The sequence below is a fragment of the Lemur catta genome, chromosome 20 (genome assembly GCF_020740605.2).
Source record: "Lemur catta isolate mLemCat1 chromosome 20, mLemCat1.pri, whole genome shotgun sequence".
Lineage (NCBI taxonomy): Eukaryota > Metazoa > Chordata > Mammalia > Primates > Lemuridae > Lemur > Lemur catta.
The window spans coordinates 2,853,600-2,870,723 of NC_059147.1; the positions used below are offsets into that span (position 1 = coordinate 2,853,600).

The window sequence follows — 17,124 nt, forward strand, 5'->3', positions numbered from 1 at the left end:
AGGTGCAAAGGCCACCGTCTCCCGTGCAATGAGCAGAGACTCTGGGAGGTGCAACGGCTGGTAAGGGGGTGACACGCCACAATCTGGTGCAATGGGGAAACCCCTCAGAGTGCATGGGCCATGTCACGCTGTGCGAGAGGGGAGGCGGTCTTGACCTTCGGAGCGTAACATTTGTAGCCAGATGCCAGGGGATTGACCACACTCGAGGGCGGCTAGGGCTTGGGTAACCACCACTCGGTCCCTGCGGTGCTGTGCACGAACGCGCAGGAACCCCCAGATCACGAAACCTGCTCCCAGGATCCCCATGAACCCTAGGGACCCCAGGCCAGCCCAGTCCCGAAGTCCTCGGACTATTGACTGAAATGTAGGAAAGAGACCATTGGTCACTGTCAAGTCCAGGCATGTGGAGTTAATGTGGGTGATCTCCAATCGCAACTGCCAGGTCAAGGCGGTAAATTGACTAGACCAGTGTCCTGTCAACATAGCAGATAATTGACGAGACTTGTTGGCCGCGGCGGAAGCATTATCAAACGGTACCGCGGTAATGCATAGTCCTGTGAAACGCCATTCGCAGCCCAGCTGTGCCAGCTGCCATAAGGCATCTATTTGCTCCTGGACCAAGTCCACACGTTGGTTCAGTATCATGATACCACCCTTCAGGTGCGCGTTGACGGCGGATTGTGTGTCCAGAGCTGTAGCCACAGATGCCGATAGGTTGTTCAGCGTCTGTGCTGTCTGAACAGAGCCTACCGCTGCAGCCGTAGCGGCTGCCAGTGCGGCAGTCACTGCCAATGTGGAAATTACAGCTGCAGTAATGCCAAAATCTCTTCGCTGTCAGAAAAGGGTCAAGAAGCTAGGAGCCTCCACCGGCCAAGGAATATGCCGAGGCATACGGGCAACAATTGCCATGGACTGGCTGGAGGCATTCCAGCAACGGGTATAGGAGCAGTTTGCCGTGGAGCAATTGAGAACACCAGGACCAGAGGAAGTAGCAGTGATCCAGATAAAAGGGGGCCAGAGGCAAACAGGTGTGGAGGGGAAAGACAGATTACGCTGCTGAATAGCGTGGACCGACGTCTCAAATGTTGAGGAGGAGTTCCATGTAAGATTGGCAAGGCCCAAAGAGGCATTAGTAGCGAACAGCCGGGGGAAGATCTGGGCATCATGGGTCACCGGCATCGGTCTCGGGAACACCGACAGGATGGCCCAGCGCCGGTCCGTCGTCACCGATGCGGCCAGCAGCAGAAAGGTCAGGAGCAGCAGCATCCCCGGCAGCGGACGCCCCATCATCTGCATCCTCCACATCCGCCAACCGCTGCACTCGCCGCGTTAAGCGTGCCGGGACCCACACTGGATCAGGAGTGTCCTGCGGGAAAACACAGACAGCTCCCCTGGACCGGCTCACAACCGGATCCGGGCCTTTCCATTTGTTAAGCAGGACGTCCTTCCACAAGACCTGCTCTGATAAAGGGGAACCGGGGTTGGCGTGGCGGTCCGCAACAGAGCGCCCCTGATCATCCAGCAAAAGAAAATTTAAAGTGAACAAGGTGAGAAAGAGCACAGGCTTAGGGGTACGTAAGCCCAAAGGGCTCATCCCCGTCTCCCCCTTTTGTTTTTTGAGATAGGCCTTTAAGGTGCCATGGGCACGCTCTATGATACCCTGGGCCTGGGGGTTGTAGGGAAGGCCCGTGCGGTGCTCCACGCCTAGGCGTGTGCAGAATTGATGAAAAGCTTGTGAGGTATAGGCAGTTGTTGCCAGGCTCTTATAGCCAATTGATTAATCTGGCCATAGACCTGAATGGGAAAATTAAGCTGATTATTCTGCCAACGACCCTGTCCTAAGAGCATATCGGCATCCCAGGCAGGCTGGCCCTGCTGCGTGTTCTGCCGAGCTTGATTAATACAGGCTTCTTGATATATGGATTTCCAATCTAAATATTGCCCCATGGATAGACAGGCCCGCGCGGTACCAGCCCAATCACTGGGGGTCATGGCATGCACACTTAGCCGTTCCAGTAGGCCACGGGTGTAAGCGGCATTGCACCCATAAGCCTTGACAGCTTCAACCAAAGCTTTTAGTTGCTTGTAATCTAGGTGTTCGTGAAAGCGATGTTGATTAGCGTCCTCAAAGACAGGGAAAGCAAACTCCCTCTGTATCTTCTTTCTAGCTCGGGGAGGCACAAACGAGGTTCCGCCCTCCATATTTAGAGGGGCGGATCCCGCAACGGGAAAAGGAGGGGCAGTAGCGTACGGGGGCGGGCGATTACGCTCCGCCTCATATCTAGCCGCCGCCTCCTCCAGCTCCGCCTTCTCCTGCGGAGACAGCCCCTCCTCCGCCTCGCGAGAACGCGAACGGGAAGAAGAGCGAGATGATGAAGAAGAACAGGAAGAAGAAGGACGAGAGGAAGAAGAGGAAGAAGAGGAAGCCGACATGTGGAGGGAGGCCATTTTGAGAGCCACCTCCTCCATGTCCCTTTCAGGCGGCGGGCGTCCCCGCCGTTCCTGTTTACCCGCGGACTTACGTTTCCTTTCCGGCCTTTTCCTCGGCCGCCCCGGCCGAGCCGGACCCACTTTGCCTCTCTCAGACATACTATCTTGATAATCACTGAGTACTTGCTGACCTTCCCGGACCGGACCGCTGCAACGGTCGTCCTCTAAACAGGAGCGCACCAGTGCCCACACAGGGAGAACACACTCCCAAAGGGGACCAGACTCTCGGGCACGGCGAAGGTCCTGCTCTAGCTTATCCCAACTCGGAATCGTTAAAGACCCCGAGTGGAGAAACCATGGGGCCACCCGGTCCACGTCCTGCACAAAATGGCGCAGGACACGGTCAGGGATACGAAACTCCCGGGCGGCCAGAAGACCCCGCAGGGCCCGCAACAGGTGACAACTAGGAGAGTTCCCCATGGGGTAGGTCACAAGCACCCGGTGCCGGCGTCAGAAGAGGGCAGGGGTCCAAAATAAAGCCGCCCCAGCTGCTGTGGTTCTGAACTCACCTCCAAAGAGGTCGTCTCCGCCGGTGCGAGAAGTTCCCGGGTTTCGGCACCACTTGTTGCGCCGCACTCGCCTGCAAGGACGACGCAACAAACTGGAGTTCTTCCAACAGCAGTTTAATGAGGCATCTAGTCTAGTTACATGGCGAGAGACCCCGAACAGGAAGGACAGTGGGCTTATATACCATTGCAGGTAGTCGTGGCGGGAAGTGATTGGTAGAGGGCCCTGACAAGGCTCCCAGCAATGATTCTATTGGCTATGTGCTCACCCGTAATCAGAGACCGCTCCCAACACCAATGTCCAATAAATAGTAGCTGTCATTTTTTGAATAAATGAACAGGTGGGTAGGGCGGAGGGCCGAGATCTGTAAACTGAGGTGACTCCTGTCTGAGGAGGGAGGGGCTGCAGATCCCAGGGTTCACACTTCCTATCCTGAGGTTGTGTCCTCCTTTGCCCCACCCCGCAGCCTCTCCCAACTCTTCAGGTTAGGTGGGCACCAGGCAGGGGTACTTGACAGCTAGAGGGCCCCCACCCCACCCCCGGCTGTGCTCTAGTGTGAGAGGAGCCTTTTCTGGGGAGTCAGATCATCTACTGGGCCCTGAAGAAGTCACTTTGCCTCTGCAAGCCTCAGTCTCCTCATCTGTAAAATGGGACGGTATGTGGAAACGGTGCACGTCAAGTGGCAGGTTCAGAGTGCACATTTAGCCAACATGAAGCACCCTTGCGCAGAACACGAGCGGGTCAGGGAGGGCAGGAGCATGGAGCCGGAACAGGAAAGCAGGTGAAACTGAGCCGCAGCAAGCCTGCCAGGGGGCCCGCGGCAGCATCATCCCCGAGGCCTGAGGAAGGCAGGTCCAGCTGCCCACGCTGGAGGCCGGGTCAGTCCTGTTTGGGCAGCGGGGCAGTTGTCTTAGCTGCTTCATGGTCCGCACAGGTCTGGGACACACGGGGTCTTGGTGAAGGCCTCATTCAGGGAAAGGCCCGAAGAAGCCAGGAAGCCCCCTTGTTAGAGCTGGTTCCCCTCGGCCCCGGGAACAGAAAGACAGAGTCACCGAGGCTGCAAAAAGGCAAAGCAGTTTTATTGACTAGCTCGAGCTAGGGTCCAAGCCCCAAGCACCAACGCAGTGGTCTCTTTCCATGGGCAGGGACCCCGCACAGCGGGGGCGCGTGTCTTTTATACCTTTTTTTTAGCAGAGTACGTGCAGGGGGCGATGGATCCCCCCTCCCTCCCTTAATTCATTTGCTCTTTTAAAAGTGGCTGATTGTCTCGGCTCCTGATTGGTTAGTTTTTTTTTTTAAGTTGCGGGACAGGCTTCTGATTATGCCTTGCCCTTCTTATCTGGTTAATTGGCTGGAGGGCCCCTGGATTCTCCAGCCTGTTATCAGCAAGGCCTGTTACGGCCGTCTGGGCTCCACTTAAGCTAGGTCAGCAAACCATATTTACAGAAGCAATTAGCATCCGTTAGAATCAAAGAGAGCACAATTTTTTTTTTAAACAATTCCCGTTCTTCACCCTCAGCAAATTCCTCCTCCCAGGATGGTCTCTCCCAGAACACTCACCCGCACACTGTCGCATGCGCACAGGGGGCGGCACTGCCATACAAAGCAGAACCCAATTAACCCCAAACAGGACATGCCTCAGAAAAATCACATTTTGCGAACTGCCCACCAGCGTCACCATAGCCTCGGAACCGAGGGGTGAGGACGTCACAACCGCCTGCAGACGCGGGGGAGGCGGAGGGTCTCCTGAAGTGCAGCTGGGTGGCCTCCAGCCGCCCGCAGTCGCAGGTCCGCAGTCAGTGCGCGGGAAGCTATCCGAGCACTGCCGCAGCTTGCGCTCCGCCGCCTGGCTCTGGAACACCACTGTCATGGGCACGCTGGTCTCTTCTGTCCCGGAGGCAGCAGCGTGGCCCCGCACACGATGGCCGCGCTCTGCACCGACATGCGTTTCTGCTCGCCGTGCTCGATCCCCCTGCGGCGGGGCGGGTGGAATCGGGGCCCAGAGCAGGGGGGAGGCGTGGAGGGGTCCTGCCAGGACCCGCCCGCCCTGCTCACCGGCACAGGTGCTGGAAGAGCAGCCGCAGCATGTCGCGGCTGGGGGCGGGCAGCGAGCCCACCAGGTCTGGCACATAGCGGCTGCGCTGGGCCTGGTGGTGCAACGCGAAGCACGGGAAGGATCAGAGGGACGGAGTCAGACAGGGAGGGAGGAGGAGGAGGGTGGGCTCTGAGAGGGGAGCGGAGTCAGCAAGCATGGTGGCACAGAGCCCGGCCAAGGGGGTGGCCCTAGGCAGGACAGTTCCACCCCTGCCCCATCCACCCCACCTCCGGCAGGTGCTCACTGAGGGCCGTGATGAACTGGCCGAAGTGTGAGAAGGGGAAGAGGGGCTCGGGCAACTCCCGAAAGAAGAGCCTCAGCGCGCCCGTGATAACGTGCGCGTCCTCCCAGCGTCGGCGTCGGTCGCCCAGGTCGAGAGGCTCATCTGTGGCGGAGGAAGGGAGGGGGTCAGGGCCCCTTAGCGCCTTCAGGCCCCGGGGCAGGGATGGGGACCGGCTTCACCGTGGTCCACCTTATAGCGCAGCTTCTGGATAATGGCCAGGTTTCCACTGATGCGGTACAGCCCGTCGACGTCCAGCCCTGGGGCAGAGGGAGGCGCGGACCCGGGTGGGGTGGGGTGGGGCTGAAGCCCCTGCTGTGATTCCTACTCAAGGCCTCCTGTTCTTTCCCCACTCAACCCTGCGCCCACCCAGGGGTCTCCATCCTGCAGTCCTGGCAGGAGGCCCGGCCCAGCCCACCACACACACGGCGCACCTCGACCCACGTGGCACGAAGCGCGGCTCCGGGCTCCGCTGCCACTCGCACAGCGCGGCCAGCGCGCGGCTGAACCTGGTCGGGGGGAGGCTCGTCAGCGCCCGGCCCTGCGCCCCGCGCGCGCCCTCTGCAAGCCGGTACCTTTGAGGTGGCCCTACTGCCGCAGCGACTGCGGCCTGGGCCGCCCCTGCAGAAACTTGCGCTCTCCAGACCCCTGGGGCCCAGGGTGGGCTCATCTGATGTAGGGGAAAGTAGGACCTCGCGAGTTGTCAGCGCCATCTGGGTTGTTGGCAGGGCAGGCCCCAGCGGGGCATCGCCACCCGCTGAGAGAGGTCTCTGGGATGCTCCCCACCCCGTGCCCTGCACACACCGGTACTCAGCCGCGTGCCATCCTCTTTCTCCTGCCAGCTTCCCAGGGCTCGCTAGACCCGAAGTCCACACTGCCGCTCTCACGTTCCTCCTGGGGCGGGGGCGGGGGCAAGTCTGCAGACTGCAATCGCATAGCTTCAGAGAGGCAGGGCCTTAGGCCAGCTGGGGGTCCTTTTGGGGTGGGGCAAGGGACCTCAAATGCCCTCCCAGCAGGGACGGTCCTCAGGCAAAGCGACCTCTCTTCCCTGACACAGGTTAACTCCCCTCACCTCTACTAGGCAACCTCAGCACATCGGCCTCCTTTAGCTGCCTGGAGCCGAGCAGGTGTTGGAATCAGTCATCCTGTCCTTCCTACCTACCTCCCAGTGCCTGGCCCCTCTTCCTGTATTTTCCTCAGCTCCTGTAGATGTAACCCAGTATGTGGCTCCCAGTTCTGAGCTTCTAATTCCAGCTGGGGCCGGAGTACTGCCAACAACTGCACCAACATCACCTCTCTGGCTCTGGGTTCCTACCTCTATTAATACAGCCAAAAGCTGCACCCAGTGTTGGCTCATAGGGAATTAAGGGTCAAAAACCCCCAGGTCATTTCCAGGTAAATAGTTGTCAGAGGGGACCTGCCCTATCTCTACTTACACAATTGATATTTTGAACCTAAGAAATGGGAGACTCTTGAAATCGATACTTTTAAACTTTACCTTCTAGTTTCAGCCTGCCATTCCAGCCTGAAGTTGGTTCCCAGAATATTTACTTTTCCTCCTGCCTCCCTCAAAATGGGAAATTCCTCTAGGATGAGCCCCCACCACAGGCTGGATTCACAGATGACAGAAGGCAGTTTCTTTAGCATCCTGCCATCCCAGCCACGCAGGGGACACTGCATTTGCAGGGAGTGTCGCCTGCCCACTGATGCCATGGAGCTCCCTGTGTCCCACAGTGGGCACAGCTGCCCTGCGTAAAAACTGGCCACCCCTCCCTAGTGGCCCTAGAGACCCCAGGCCCTGTCTACCAGCTGCTGGATGCCCTGGGCGATGGCCTTGTGCCAGATGTTGATGATGGCCTGAGTCATGCTGAATCAGGTACTCTGAGCCATTGTGGCTCCGTAGCTAGAGGGACACAAATCACTGGGTCATCCATCTCTGGTTCCCTGAGTCTGTCCTGGGGGTTGGCACCAAGGGGGGTGGGTACAGAGATGGAGGTGACCTGTCCCCTACCCCCAGGAACTCAGAGCCTAATGGAGCCAAGGGCTTCCACCTCACTTAAAGCAGTGGGTGACAGCTTCTCTGTGTCACAGATGACCAAACCGAGGCTCAGTGACTTTCAGCAGCTTCCTCATGGGCACATAGCTAGAGGCAATGGAGGGCAGACCTGCATGGCTCAGCTGTCGGGGAAACTTCTCCTGCCCCAACCCACCTCCCCATGAGCCCCTGCAGGACGTGGCAGGCCTCACCCAGAGCGCCGGCCTGCAAAAGACTAAGGGAGGGAAGCGACAGCCCCAGCCACTGGAACTGACAGGGAAGGAGATGTGGGGAGAGAGGATTCGAAAGCAGATCCCAGAGAAAGCGAGTGTCCCCCGTGCCCCTCCTGTATGCTCACTGAGGACCTAGAGTGCTGCCCTCCTTTAGCAGCCAGGAGTCCCCACCCTCTCTCACCCCCCAGCCTGGGCAGCGCATTCCCTTTCAGCCCACTGCATCGAGATGCAGAAATTTGAGAAGCAGAAATTAAAACGCCAGAAGGAAGCTGGCTACGACAGGCCTGAAGCTCCAAGCCCTTTCTGAGTGGATGGGTCCTCTGTAGCCTCTGGCTCTGAGGACCAAGTTCAGGGTTAATGTCAATGTTGGGCCGTGGCAGCTCCCACCAGCCCTGCCCTTTAGGTCCAGTGGGAGAGGCAGCAGAAACTGTCTCAAACAAGGAACAACTTCTAGAATCAGAGAGGACTGTCTTTCGGCTGCCCTTTTAAACTCATACATGAATACTATTAATATTTAAACTGCTTTAAAAATGAAGAAAAAAAGAAAAAGAAAAACGTATGTTCCACCCCTCTACCTCCCTTGCAAAGTCTAGAGACCCTTGAGCAGCGGCCAGCACAGCCCCACTGTGATCTAAGCAGGCAGGGGCCCTGCTGGGGATGACCCCAGAGAGTGGCCTAATGACACTTCTAAAACAACCTCCATTCTTGGTGGCAGCTCTCTCAAAACATAGCTTGTATCTGAAAGTTTCATGCAGAAGACAAAGCTGTTCTGCATATCCGTTCTGGTTAAAAAAACAAAATGTGGCCAAGCTACATAGCTACACAGCAATGGACTGCAGGACACGTCGATCCTGCCACACGCACAGGCAGGCTGAGGGTACTAGCGGCTTCCAGGGGACTGATACTGATGTTGTGGCTTTGGGGTGACTAGGAAGAACTTCTGTGGACATCTCCTGGGCCCAACTAACCCATCTGTCCTTGATGATATAGAATTTGGGCCTGTCTCTTGAGGAACGTCCTGGAGTTGCCTACAGGCCACCCAGAGTGGAGAGAGGGTGGCCACCAGCCAGCCAGGAGGCAGGGGGTTCCTTGACCTCCACTCAGGACTGTCAGCCTCCCCCTGGCCTGAGCAGCCTCCAAGAGCACCGTCTGCCTCCTGCTCCTGGCCAGCACAGACAGCTCAGAAAGTCCTGCTCCAACACTTTCATCAAAAGCCCACAGATGACCTTCATAAGAAAACTGAAGGCTGTCCCTCAAGGTCAGAGAAGGGACATGGCTAGCAAATGTGATGTCCCTCCTCCACGTGACACTATAGCAGACATTGCTAGTTGATCACAGAACCCTACCCTGCCAGGCCTGGAGAAGGCTCCAGAATTCTCAAGGTAGCTCCAGATCAGAGTAGCTCATGAGACGAAACCAGTTTTCCAACTCTGCTCTGTAGATATCCTGTTTCTAGAACTGAATGAACTTTGGTGAATCATTAGAAAGCTACACACTCAGCCTCCTTGCAGAATGGCTTTTCCTGAGCTGAGTTACAAAGTTATGCTTTTGGCTATCATCATCATATGGTACCCCAACAGCCCTGAGACTCCTAACTAAACCTTCGGGGAGCTCTCTTGCAGGCGCTGGCCTCATGCCTCTAGATCCCATGTTTGTGGAGCTACACACTAGACATTTTTTAAGAGCTAAGGGTTAGGCTGGGTGCAGTGGCTCATGTCTGTAATCTCAGCACTTTGAGAGGCTGAGGCAGGAGGATTGCTTGAGGCCAGGAGTTTGAGACTGGCTGGGACAACAAAGCAAGACCTTGTCTCTACAAAAAATTTTTAAAAAATTGGCCAAGCATGGTGGTGCATGCCTGTAGTCCCAGCTACTCGGGAGGCTGAGGCAGCAGGATTGCTTGAGCCCAGGAGTTTGAGGTTGCTGTGAGCTATGACGATGCCACACATAGCACTCTAGCCTTGGTGACAGGGAGAGACTCTAGCTCCAAAAAATAGAAAAAGAAAAGAAAAAGAAAAATGAGACAGCACATGAACAGTGAAGGGTGTGGCGTGGGAGGACCCTTGCCTGCTGGGGGAGCCAGACAGCTCGTCCACTGCCCTGGCTTACTCACTGGGCACCCAGTCCAGTTGGAAGCTGGGCTCTGGCCCAGGGGCAGGATGGGGACCTGGGGAGAAAGAGCAGGTTGCCCAGCCCGTCAGAGTAAGCACCAGGGCCAGGGAGCTTCCTGCCTCAGGTTGGGATGCTGCCACCATTCTAGCGGCCACTATTCTAGGCACACAGGGTCTCATCTCCCAGAGGCCTCTACTTCTCGCTACCCTCCAGGGCAAGGACGAGTAACTCAGCTCCTGGGGAGGGAACTACAGAATCCATGGCCTTGAGCCCTGAGAATTCCAGCCCCAACTCTTCCCAGGTGCTCCTCCTTGGGGCTCGCCTACAGTGAGGGTCCCTGGACATCAGGACGCCCCTTCCCTCCTTCTGGATTTTTCTTTGGGGACCCAGGAGAGAGAGGCCCCCTTCAGCTCCACCGTGTACTCAGGGGTGCAGAACCTGGAAGGCTGCCTCTGTGGGACAGGGAGGAAGGGTGGGCAGGGTCACAGGGAGGCCTCAGCTCCGATGGGCCTGCTACCGCACTGTGGCTGTAGGGACAGGATGGGGTGGCTGGGTGAAAGGGACCCAAGGGTTCCTGAAACCCAGAGATCTTGCTGGCTGGCCTGTCCCTTGCTGCCTGTCCACCCAGGAGACAAAAGAAAGGAGCAGAGCCCCATCCCTGTGAGCAGGTGTGTCCAGCCCCCAGCCTCTCTGCCCTCCAGCCCCGAGCTGTCCACCCTCAAGGACTGCTCCCCATCCCCAAGTGGCTGAAACTGCTTGTCCTGGGGTGAACCTGCTGTCGTCACCCGCTCCCTGCCAAAGCCCAGCTCCTTTGACACTCACGGACCGCTGTCTCAGACCTGGTGTGTTCTAAGCCAGACAGAGCAGCTGGGGGGGGGGGGGTCCAAGCCCTGGGGGCCTGGGCCTCACCGGGCCAACTGCAGTTGGGGCCTTTGAGTCCTTGAAGAACGTCAGGACACCACCCTCCAGCACCGTCCAGGAGGCACCCCCCCCAGTGCTTCCTCCCAGATGGGGGTGGGGAAGCGGCTGGTGGGCAGGACTTAGACTCGGTCCTAGGCTGAGGCCCCCCTCCTCGCCCCAGGAGCAGGGCACCCGACTGTGAGGGGTGGACTCCCAAATCTAACACCTGGTGGCCAGGTGACCTCAGGCAAGTCACTTTAATCTCTCGGTGCCTCAGTTTCCTCACAGGCCCTCTCATGAGGTCACTAAGATTAATAAGAGCCTGGCGTGTGGGGAGTGAACTTCATCTCTAAGGCCCACCCTGCCCTGGTCTAGGAGCACAGGGGCTCTCCCCGGAGCTGCTTTCCCTTGTCCACCGCCCTGGTGCGATGCGGCAGCCCTGCCTTGTCCAGGGTCTTGATCTAAGAGAAGGGGAACGAGCAGGTGGTCCAGAGGGTGAGGCATGGGGGGCAGAGGCCAGTCTCCCCCTCAGCTCAACTCCCCACGGGCTGGGCCTGCGTCTCCACTGAACGCTCGGTACCAGCCCAGCCTCCTGGCTGGAGCGGGTGGCGCCTGCTCCCCGGCAGCAGCGGCAGTAGAGATTCCTTCCCACTTCCCAGCCTCACCCACCTCTGGGGGCTAGCGCTGGGGCCCATGGGGGGACAGATGTGTCCCACCCAGTCTTTGTCCCCAGGATCTCCAGAAACTCCCCGTTTCTTCTGTGGTGGTCCTGCCAGGGCCTTCATGCCACCCCCATTACCTTCTCCTCGGGAGGGCTGGCCTGGGCTGGAGTGTCACTGTCCTGGCTAGATTTGTGCATGCTTCGAGGGGCAGGGACAGGGACCTGGGGAGGAAGACACTGTCATATATAGTCTCCCCCTCTCTCCCCAGCTGGTTACCTGGGGCAGCTCCGACCGGACGGGGGAGTCGTCTGGGTTGTAGAAGTATTGCTTGTTTCCCGTGCTGGTCCTCCAACCTCACCCACGGTGGGGAGCGGGATGATCAGGGCCCCCCACCCAGCTCGTGAGAGGAGAGAAAAGGCTCCCTCCAACCAGGGTCCAAGTCAGCAGCAGGAAGCTCGGAGAGGCAGAGGCAGGCGACTCCGCATCTTGGCCTGGCTTAGGGTCTGCGTGGGAGCTGCGGTTTAGAGTGCCAAGGGGAGCCCATAGTGAGGAAAGTTGAGGGGAGCCACCCCTGGGTGTCTGGGTCCATCTGCCCACTGCCCCTACCTGCTCTGGGGTGAAGTGGTTGCTGTAAAGCTTCTGCTTGTCTTGGCTGATGTGACAAGACCGGCCGGGGGTGTGGTCAAGGGAGAGGTGGCGCCGGGCTCACCGAGGGAGCCCACGGGGGAATAGTCTTCCCCCGGGTAACCGGTCAGCAACTCAGGGTAGTCCGTCTAGAGGCTGGGGGACTGCAGGGACAAGCCCACCCTCTTGCCATTGGGTCCCTGGGGCTGGGTGGAGCAGGAGGCGGGGCCAGAGGGATGGCAGATAGCCCCGCCCCTCGCCCTCTGGTCCCTGGGGCTGCCGGGGCCAGTCTCGGCTCATCTCCGCCCAGGCGGTGTCGCCGGTCGGGGACGGTCGCAGAAGAACACCCCGCGGCTCTGCTCATCCCAGCATCGGCTCCACTCGGTCTCGAGGCTCTCGCGGCTGCCCACGGAGGTCGGGGAGGTGGCTGGGATGGCGGAGACCTCAGCAGTCTCAAAGGGCGACTCCCAGGTCGTCAGGCCCGTGTCCGGGTTGTAGCAGTAGGGGCGCCGGTGCTGGTGCCTGTGTGCGCCTCCCACCCCGGGCTGGGGCGGGGGCCGCGGCCGCGCCTGGCGAGTGGCCCGAGGCTGCCTCTCTGCGTTGGCGTACACTGGCTCCGGGGGTTCGCCCACCTAGGGAAGGAGGAAGGAGACGTGACTTTCAGAGGACCACTGGGGTCACACAGTCCTGACTCGGCCACTTGCCACCTGGGTGACCTTCAGAAAGTCACAATGTCTCCCTGCCTCAGTTTCCCCAGGTATAAAATGTCTACTCTGCCCATTCCAGAAATTGTAGCGAAGATAGATTGAGGAAATGTTCTTGAAAGTGCTTTTCAAAGTATTTAGTGCTGCAGACGGATGAGACAATTGCATTAATTACATTTATTACCCATAATAAGATATCGATAACCCAGATGTCACAGCTGTGTACTCACAGAGGCCAGTAAGATGTTGGGCAGGAACAAATAAGTGGCCTGGGTGCTCCCTGGGCCCAGCTCACATGGCCTTTTACCGACTAATTCCTTTCTCCCTTCCTCCTTTTCAGAGCTGACTTGTCTGTCCCTCACTCACACACCAGCCCCCTGCCCGGAAGGCCTTCCACACTCCCTTGATGACAGATCCCGTCTTCCTGCAGCCTGACTGGGCTGAGGCTGCGCCGCCTCTGCCAGGGCCCCAGTGCCGGGTGTCTCACCTTGCTTCTCGCTCTGCCGCCTGCGAAGGCACGACCAGCTGTAGGTCACCACCTCGCAACCCCTCTCTGGGCTCACACATCCAACTGCTGCCGGGTGTCCTTTGTAGGCTTGGGAAGATGTCCAGAATCAAATTGTCTCCCTTTCTCGTGTCAGCATCACCTGTTACTCAGGTGGAATCATCTGTGACTCCTGCTTCCTTAGCGTCATCTGTCACTGAGCCCTGGTGATCCCGGCGCTTGAACCTTTCAGACCCTACCACTTCACAGGTCACACGGGTTAGAACAGGGACACGCTGCCACAAGGAAGCCAGCACGCAGGACAGACAGGTACCCCACGGGGCAACTGGTCTGGTCTCTTGACGAGTCAGCTCAAGGCAAAGGAAAGGGTGGAGAGTGTTCCAAAGAGATTAAAGAGACAGCCAGAAGCAAGGCATGACCTTGGACTGGATCCTGGTGCAAACAAACCAGGAGAGAGGGAGGGAGGGAGAGAGAGAGATGTGTTAGGACAACGGAGGCAATTTTACTATGGCCTAGGTCTTAGACAACATTCAGGAATGAATGTTAATTTTGTCAGCTATAATAATGGTAGGGTGGTTATGGAAAACAAAACATTACTTTTCAGAAATGCATGCTGAAGTTTTCAGGTGTGAAATAGGATGTCTGGAATGTATGTCTCCTCAGCGGAAAATGAATAAATAAAATTAGCCTGTCAGTTATTAAATGAAGCTCGAACAGATGGAATTCTCCTAGTAAAAGAGTCAGCTCAGGTTTTAAAATGCAGTGATATGATGTATACAAGGAATACAGTTTAAAAAATAATGGCTGAAAATAAAAGGATTTATTTTTAATGTATATAAAATAAAGAGTGGCCATATTAAAAATAGAAGGGTAAAATTTAAGATTAAGCACTAAAACAGGATAAAGAGAGGTGACATGTAGTGACAGGAATGCACAATTCATAAAGATAGAATACTCAAAATCTGCATGCTCCCAAAAGTGTCGTTAAATACAAAAACCAAAAACTAATCAAAGCACCAGAAGAACTTTGTAGGGAAAATTTGAGAGGGAGGTTTAATAAAACTTCATCACAATTAGCATAAAAGACCAAAAACAAAAAGGATACAAAGAAAGTGAAAGTTTGAATTATACATAATCAATAAACTTAATAAACTTGATTTGATACATGAATGACCTTTTATCCCTTAAATAGAAAGTGTACATTTTTTTCATATGTCTATGAAAAACTTAGAAAAAAATCATTTACTTGGCCACAAAGAAATTAATAAATTTTAAAAGCATAATATGTACAAATCTAGAGAAAACAAATGCTTTTGTAGTAAAATATAAAATGACCAAAATTAACTAGAGGCTGGGCACCGTGGCTCATACCTGTAATCCTAGCACTCTGGGAGGCCAAGGCGGGTGGATCGCTCAAGGTCAGGAGTTCGAGACCAGCCTGAGCAAGAGCGAGACCCCGTCTCTACTAAAAATAGAAAGAAATTATCTGGCCAACTAAAAATATAGATAGAAAAAATTAGCCGGGCATGGTGGCGCATGCCTGTAGTCCCAGCTACTCGGGAGGCTGAGGCAGTAGGATCGCTTAAGCCCAGGAGTCTGAGGTTGCTGTGAGCTAGGCTGACGCCACGGCACTCACTCCAACCCGGGCAATAGAGCGAGACTCTGTCTCAAAAAAAAAAAAAAAGAAAAGAAAAGAAAACAAAATTAACTAGAGAACTAGTAGATACTTGAATAGATCTAATTATCACTAAGAAAAAATCTGCCACTGAAAAAGCACTGGGTCCAGAGGGCTTCATGGGAGGGAATCGTAGAAACCTTTAGATTTTACCTCTGGTAACACCTTCCTCCTCCCTTCTAGGGAGGCATCCCTAGAACTTCCTCTCCCAGCAAGACCCTGCACCCAGCAGACCAGCCACCACGTCATATCACAACCACAGCATATCGCATTGTCACATCGTGTCATGTTCTTCCCATGCCCCAGGGCCTGGCACTGACCACCCGTGCAGGCTGGCATTTCAGTACTGATGCCCGTCCCCTCCCACCACTTACACTGTCAGCTCTAGGAAGGGCAGAGAAAATAGGTGCAGAGGGAGGCCGACTGCCGGGGCCCAGGAAGCAGGTGAGGAGGCGGGTGGGCTTGTCAAGGGCCCAGCTCAGGAGGCCTGGGGCCGCCGGAACCAGGGGCTGAGAGGGGAATAACGAGGCCGGGGCTCCAGGGAGATCCCCAGAGGACCATGGGGCCACCTCCCAGCCTGCAGGGGACGGAGGGGTAGGTGAGGAGAGCTCCGGGTGGCCAGAGCTATGTGGGGTGGGGGGGACCCAAGAACCTGCTCTCTCACAAGCCAGGTCACAGGCTGGGCAGCGGGGCTCCTGGGCCCTGGGGCAGCAGGTGCGCCACGGGGAGGGAAGGTCAGGCCGGGTGTGCGGAAAGCAGCCAGCAACCCAGGGCTGCCCTAGCTGGGGTGCGGGGAGCTCCCTGGAGTCCCCTTAGCTTGGCTGCAGGGCCCCTGCTGTTACCAACCCTACTTTCCAAAGGCCCCTGGCCGGCCCCGAGAGAGGACAGGTGGATCTGGCCCGAGGCCAGTTGCTGTATCTCAGTCACAGCCACCTCGGGCTTCCCTTGGAGTTTGCCCCGGGAGGTGGAAGCGGGTCTGCGATCTGGAGAGGAGGGGTCACCAGGTGAGTTTTGGGACAGGATAGGGAAGGGCTGGTGGGGAGTCTGGGGGAGGGGGAGTGCAGGAAACCGTGGCCGCCTCTTCCCCAGGTGAGGTGTCCACTGAGAGTTCCTGGAGGAGGGAGGACGAGGGCCCTGGGCTCCTTCCCGTGCAGGCCGCCTGCTCCGGTGCGGCGCCTCCCGGGCTGTTTGGGTAAGAAGTGGCAGCTGGGCCGTAACTCTCCCTCCCAGTGGCCGGTGGTGGCAGCAGCAGCAGCAGCGGGCTCCACCGGCTCTCCCGCCTCTGGGGCCAGATGGTGACCGCACCCAGAAATGAGGACTGTGGCCTGGGGGGACGGGCCTCAGAGGCTTTCGCCAGGCTTCCCCGGCTCCCTGCGCGGCCACCTTGGGGGAGAGGTGTCCTCCCAGCTCACGCCCTCCCACCTCTCCCTCCTCAGAAGCCTTTGCTTCCACCCTCTCCTGGGATGTCAGATTCTCCTACTGCACCCTGAGCTGCAGACAGCAAGGGCAGGGTTTGGAATTCATGGCCACGACAGGGCTGGGCACATAGGTGTGTGCAGAAAAGTGAGCGCTTGTTTGCCTTTGGCTTGTACTGTTCTTGCTGAGGGTAACAGGGTGGTTAACCCTGAAGGCCACTTGGCTGAAATAGGGCCCAGAACTGACCTGGACACAGCCACTTCCTGGCTGTGTGACCTTTGGCCAGTCACTAAACCTCTCTGAATCTGTTTGTACTCAGGGCGAATTGGGGTACCTATGCCTGCCTTCCAAGATGCCGGGAGCTTAACCCTGGGTGCAAGCCTTTGAGTGAGAGCCCGCAGGACTGTTAGCTCCTTTGGGACTGTGTCTTATGACGCTTTGGGTCCCCAGTGTGCAGCAGGGTGACCAGCACACACCAGACGCTCGGTATGTGCTATTTGAGTGAACGGTGAATGACAAGGCTGTAAAAACCCGTACATGGCACAGGCTCCTCTCTCCTGGGGGTGCCCTGGGCCTGCCGAGTAGCCTGCCCCAAGCCCTGATATGAAGCCCTGCAGACGGGCACCCTTCACCCTCCCCAGTGACCCTGGTCGCCTCCCTCCACACATCCTTGCCTCTCTGTTCTGGGCCCTCCCGCATCTTTTCTCCCAGGATCCCCTCTCAGCAGGCCCCTCCTCCCCATCCTCAGCCTCCCGGTCTCCTGGCTCTTGACCGTCCACTTAAACTTGGGGAAGGCTCCACCCTCGGCCCTATACCGGCTCTGGACAGTTGTCTACACGCCGTTCTCATCGTCACCTTCGCGCCTCTGCCTTCAGCAACTGGAGATGAC

At 57.1% G+C, this 17,124-nt stretch overlaps 1 pseudogene; it reads right to left on the reverse strand.

Moving 5' to 3' along the window:
• Positions 1-4,408: 4,408 nt before the first annotated feature.
• Positions 4,409-15,068, reverse strand: LOC123625483 (annotated as a pseudogene).
• Between the last annotated feature and the right edge of the window lie 2,056 nt (positions 15,069-17,124).